Here is a 5,909-nt window from a genome sequence, read left to right on the forward strand (position 1 = left end):
TCTGCATCCTTTCCTTCAAGGCTCAGGGGTCCAAGATTATCTTCTGTGTCTATGTTAATTGGTTTCCCTTTTCTTTGTTGAAGAGGGTCTGTGCAATCCTTCTGCCTAGTCTGCCATCTTGCCCTGTAACACTTTCAAAGCTGAAACTGAACATCTCTCTACCCCCATGTTTCAACCATCACCCAAACAGTAGACAGACCTGTAAGATGAACAATAACATCTTGGGTACACACTCCTTAGTATGATCAACCATATGAGATCTAAAGGGCTGCATTTGCCTAGAGATAAAGTACAGCAGGCACGAAGAAATAGAAAAGAAGGAAGAATGTAAATGAGGAATTCAGGGAGGAAGTTGGAAGAGTGTTGTTACAATATAAATATTATAATCAATGTCACAAAACAAAATGTTTATTAATTGAATAACATAGGAAGGGACAGTTTTACATATTATCTTGTGAACTCTTTCGTGGTGAAGAAGAAGGAGGATAAGGTAATAAGTGTCCGTATTAATCCTGAAAACTAAAAACAAAATCATGAATTTCAAATAGCATTTTCACATTTTTTTCATTAATTCAAAGACTATTTAGTCAATCCCATCCCACAAATCTCAGTTCTCCCTCACAGCTTCCAGTCTTCAACATGGCCTCCACTGGTTTACAGATCCTGGGGGTCATCCTGACAATATTGGGTTGAGTGAATGCTCTGGTGTCCTGGGCCCTGCCCAAGTGCAAGTGGACCACCTTCATTGGCAGCAGAATCAAGGTGGCCTAGATGATGTGGGAGGGGCTGTGGATGTCCTCCATGGTGCAGAGCATGGGTCAGATGCTGTGCAAGGTGTACCATTTGTGGCTGGTGTTGCCCCAGGACCTGCAGGCCATCAGAGCCCTCTGCATTGTCACCCTCCTGGTGTCCCTGTTTGGCCTGTTGTTATACCTCATTGTGTCCAAGTGCACCACCTGTGTGGAGGACAAGGACTTCACGGCTCAATTGGTGCTCACCTTCAGGATCATCTTTATCATTTCAGGGGTCTTGACCCTGATCCCCATCTGCTGGACAGCCAACACCATCATCTGGGACTTTAAAATGCCATGGTGTCTGAGGCCCAAAAACAAGAGATAAGGAGCTCCTTCTACCTGGCCTGGGCTGCCTTGGGTCTTTTGTTCTTGGGTGGGGGGCTTCTGTGCTGCATGTGCCCCTTTGTTAGGTCCTGGGCTCCAGCCATTACATAGCCCACTACTCAGCATCTGCCCCACATGACACTTCTCAGGAGCTCTCTGAGTACCCCTCTAAGAGCTGCAGGAGTGAAAGCTCCCTGGGTAGAGAGCACTGTCCCACCCCCCACCCTGGGAGCTGGAGTCAACCTATAGTTTGTGCTACTTGGAGGCTTTGGGGATGGATGGCTTTTAGCTTTTGTATTTGCTTTCTTCTGTGTTCATTCTTCTGGACATTTTTTTTTTTTTTTAATCCACTGGGTCAAGGAAACTTACCCCATGTCCCTGCTGCTGGCATTTCTATCTGAACTTTGCATGAGGTAGAGACAGAGATGATCATCTGCAGTTTCTCAGGATCACATCCACACACCTCCCAGGCCCAGCTGCAAAGCCCCAGGCCACAATCTAGCTGGTGACGAATGGGGATAGGACTGCTTCCTGTCTAAAAGATGTCCTGTCCCCATGAGAAGCCACCTCCAATGCCACCACCTCTAGTGCTCCTGGGAAGATGCCACCACCTCCAATGCTGCTGGGAAGGGGCTTCTTGGACCTTCAAGGATGCCCACTCCCATCAAGACACTGTTCAGGGCTATGGCTTTTTACCAGTTAACAAAAAAGAACCAAATCAAAACCAAACTCACTGAAGACAGGTTGATTCAACTCACAGTCACCCCTCCTTGGGTTCTGAGGTGGTATTTCTATGGAATCAGATTGCCCAATCTTCCTTCTGAGCGGTGGCTGGCGGGTATGAACCTCCAGCCTTCTGGTTAGCAGTCAAATGCCTTAGGCAAGATGCCTAACAAAAAAGAAAACAGGCCCAAATTATCAAGCTTACATTCTAATTGGAAGAATAAAAATAAGCAAAAATAAACAATAATACCTCAGATGGTAAGAAGTTTTATGGAGAAAGATAAATTAAGGAAAGAGTAATAGTGCTTGCTTGAGGGCAAATTATTTATATCGGGAAAGATTGCTCTGAAAATATGATATTAAGTGTTCTGGTTACCTAGTGCCACTCTGACAAGAATATATCAGAAATGGGATGCTTGAACAAACAAGAGTTTATTCTCTTACAGTTTGGAGTCTGAGTTCAAAGTGCCAGGCTCTAGGGGCTGAGTGAAAGCCCCTCAACCTTGGGCTTCAGCTCTGCCTCTGGCTTCCAGACCACTGAAGCTAGAGGGATTTCTTCACTCAGGTAGCTACTGGCTGCTGAGGCTAACAAGTTCAAGGTTGACAAGTAAAATTGCATAGTCCCGATGTTACCAAACCACATGGCAGGCTATTAATTCAAGTCCATTGAAAGTCCCAAGGTCAGCAGAGCCTGGCAGGCTGTTGAACAATGACATGACTACATGCAGGGTTCAAGCGGGCCATAAGCTGGAGACCATTCCCAAAGCTGTTTCTTATACACGGGAAGCAGACCACATACCCAAAGCAGCTACTCAGCTGCTCCAATAGATTCTATCATGGAGTTAATTACCAATCTCACCATGGGGAATAAGCACATTCAACTGCCCAGCCACTCAACCAGTCCCTGTCAAGATGACACAAAAACTTAACTACCACATCAAGTATAGATCTAAAAGAGGTAATCAAGCAAACTTTGTGGATATCTGGCCCTAGTTCCCATATTAATTATCTTGTCCTTATCCTTGGTGCAATACAAATCTCTTAAATATTTAAGCAGAGGATGTTTTGATTTACTTTTCAAAAATCATACTCTGACTGAACTATCATCATTGGATTTAAGGAGTAAAGGTGAGGACACTATAGAATTCCATAATTCAAAGAGAAATGGTGGTGGCTTGGACTAGGGTGTGCTGAACTAAACTGGAAAGGCTGTACAGGATTTATTTAATATTCTTCTTAAATACAAACAAATGTTGGTACTAAATGTAGATACTGGGTTTACAAAGGGGGAAGAATAAAATTGGTCTCCTGTTACTGATTTACATTCATGAGGTATGGATACTGAAAATCACTCAGGTTTTAAGAGGATTGATGTAATGATAAGACTATTTTTTGATGTATTGATTTCAAGATCTTTTACATCATGAAGAGAAACTTCAATAGGCAACATTATATATGGGTCTTGAGCACAAATGTAACGGAATATTTATATGTGCCCCCAAAATTATTGAGTTTCTAATATGTACCAAACATGGTTAAGGGAATATTAAGGAAATAGTGATCAAGAAAAAAAATATCATTCTTGCCTTCAGGAGGCATAAAATAGTATGGACTGGACAGACATTGATAAATAAGGATACAAAAGGAAGAAAATAATCCAACTATGTTAAATGCTCTAAGTAAAAAATGAAGATCAATGGTACTCTAAAATAGACTATTATGTAAGTATTCAGTATATAGGAAGTAACTGAAGTCCTAGGAAAGAATGAGATCAACTAAACAGAAAGAATAAAGTGGAATATAGGACTGGCATAGTACTGAGCCTTCAGTAATCCCAACATTTAATGACCTGATACAGATAATCAGCAAATTAATCTATTATGTAGCCAGAGAAGTATGAGAAAAATCAGGAGTGAAGCACAGAAGCCAAGTGTAAAGAGTTTTCAAAAAAGAAAATTGTTGTCAACTATGCTAAAATGAGTGTGCAAGATGAAATGTGAGCAATCATCTATGGGTGGTAGCTAGAGGGGGCATTGCAGATGAAGTGAGTTGCAAGTTAATAGAACATAATTGAATATATATATATATATATTAAAAAAATGGTAAAGATCAAGTTGAGAGGAAATATTTGAATCTTTCTCTGTAAAGCCAGGGTTAACTGTTTAAATTTCCAGAAAATTCCAGATGAGCAAGGATCTAAAATGCCTATTTTGAGATTAGCCTTAAATCACAAAAACCAATCCTGTTGCCTTTCAACCCTACCGGACAGAATAAAACTGCCTCCTTGGGTTCAAGGCTATAAATCTTTAATACAGAAACAGACTGCCATATCTTTCTCCCACAGAGCAGCTGGTAGATTTGATCCACCAACCTATTGCTTAGCAACCAAGTGCTTAATCACCGGCCCACCAGAGCTTCTACATTAGCTTAAACCAAAAAGCTAAACCAACCCGATTGCCACCGAGTCAATTCTAACTCATAGCAATACTAAATAACAGAGTAGAATCGTCCTGTAGCATTTCCAAGACTGAGAATCTTTAAAGAAGCAAACTGCCTCATCCTTTTCCTGAATATCAGGTAGATTCCATCAGCAGACCTTTCTGTTGGCAGCCTAGTGCTTTAACCAATACACTATAAGAGTTCCTGAGATTATCACTGTGGTTGTCATTGTTGTTAGGTGGTGTCCAGTCAGCTCTAAGTCATAGTGATCCTATGTACAACAGAACAGAACACTTCCTGCTCCTGCTGCATCCTCACAATCATGCTTCAGTCAACTGTTGCAGCCACTGTGTCAATCCATCTCACTGAGAGTCTTCCCCTTCTTCCCTGACCCAAGTCAGGGAAGTATTATATCCGACTCTACAGACTGACCTATTCTGATAAAATGACCAAAGTACGTTAAGGTCATGTACTAAGGAACATTCAGGCTGACTTCTTCCAAGACAGATTTGTTCATTCTTTTGGCAATCCATGGTATTATCAATATTCTTCACACCACCACAGTTCAAACGCATCAATTCTTCTGAGTTTTTCCTTATTCATTGTCCAGTTTTTACATGCATATGAGAAGATTGAAAATACCATGCTTTGATAAGGCACACCTTAGTCTTCCAAGTGACAGTTTTGCCCTTAAACACTTTAAAGAGTTTTTTGCAGCAGATTTTGTCAGTGCAATATGATGTCTGATTTCTTGACTGCTGCTTCCATGGGTGTTGAATGTGGATCCAAGGAAAATGAAACCTTTTACAATTTTAATCTTTTCTTCATTTAACATGATGTTGTTTATTGGTCCAACAGTGAGAATTTTTGTTTTCTTTATGTAGAGGTGTCATCCATACTGAACACTGTGGTCTTTAAACTTCACCAGTAAGTGCTTCAAGTCTTCTTCACTTCCAGCAAAGAAGATTGTATCATCCCCATATTGCAGATATGCAATCCTGACACTACATTCCTCTTCATAATAGTCCAGCTTCTCGGATCATTTGCTCAGCATAAAGATTGAATAAGTACAATGAAAGTGTGGAACTCTGGCTCACACACTTCCTGATTTTAAAACATGCAGAATTCACTTGCTATTTTGGAGCATTTGCCTCTTGGTCTTTGTACAGATTCCTCATGAACACAATTAAGTGTTCTGGAGTTCCCATTCTTCCTAATCTTATCTATAATTTGTTATAATCCACACAGTTGAATGCCTTTTGCATGGTCAACAAAACACAGGTAAACATTTTTTCTGCTATGTTTTGCTTTCAGTCAAGATCTCTCTGACATCAGCAATGATATCCCTCATTCCAAGTCCTCTTCTGAATATGACTTGAATTTCTGGAAATTCCCTGTCAATATACTGCTGCAAGAAGCTCTGGTAGCATAGTGCCTAAGGCACTTGACTGCTAACCAGAAGGCTGGCTGTTCAAACCCACCAGCCACTCCTCGGAAAGAAGATGGAGCAATCTACTTTGGTAGTGATACTGCCTAGGAAACCCAAGGAGGGGTCGCTATGAGTCAAGTCCGACTCGACAGCACATAACAACAATAACATACTGCTGCAACTACTTTTTATCTTCAGCA

The 5,909-nt window shown here is 41.1% G+C and overlaps 1 pseudogene; it reads left to right on the forward strand.

Annotated features, from left to right (window-relative positions):
• The first annotated feature begins 639 nt into the window (after window positions 1–639).
• LOC103192014 lies at window positions 640–3,284 on the forward strand (annotated as a pseudogene).
• The last annotated feature ends 2,625 nt before the right edge of the window (window positions 3,285–5,909 follow it).

Source organism: Orycteropus afer, unplaced genomic scaffold, assembly GCF_000298275.1.
Source record: "Orycteropus afer afer isolate SDZICR_OR568_19922 unplaced genomic scaffold, OryAfe1.0 scaffold00022, whole genome shotgun sequence".
Lineage (NCBI taxonomy): Eukaryota > Metazoa > Chordata > Mammalia > Tubulidentata > Orycteropodidae > Orycteropus > Orycteropus afer.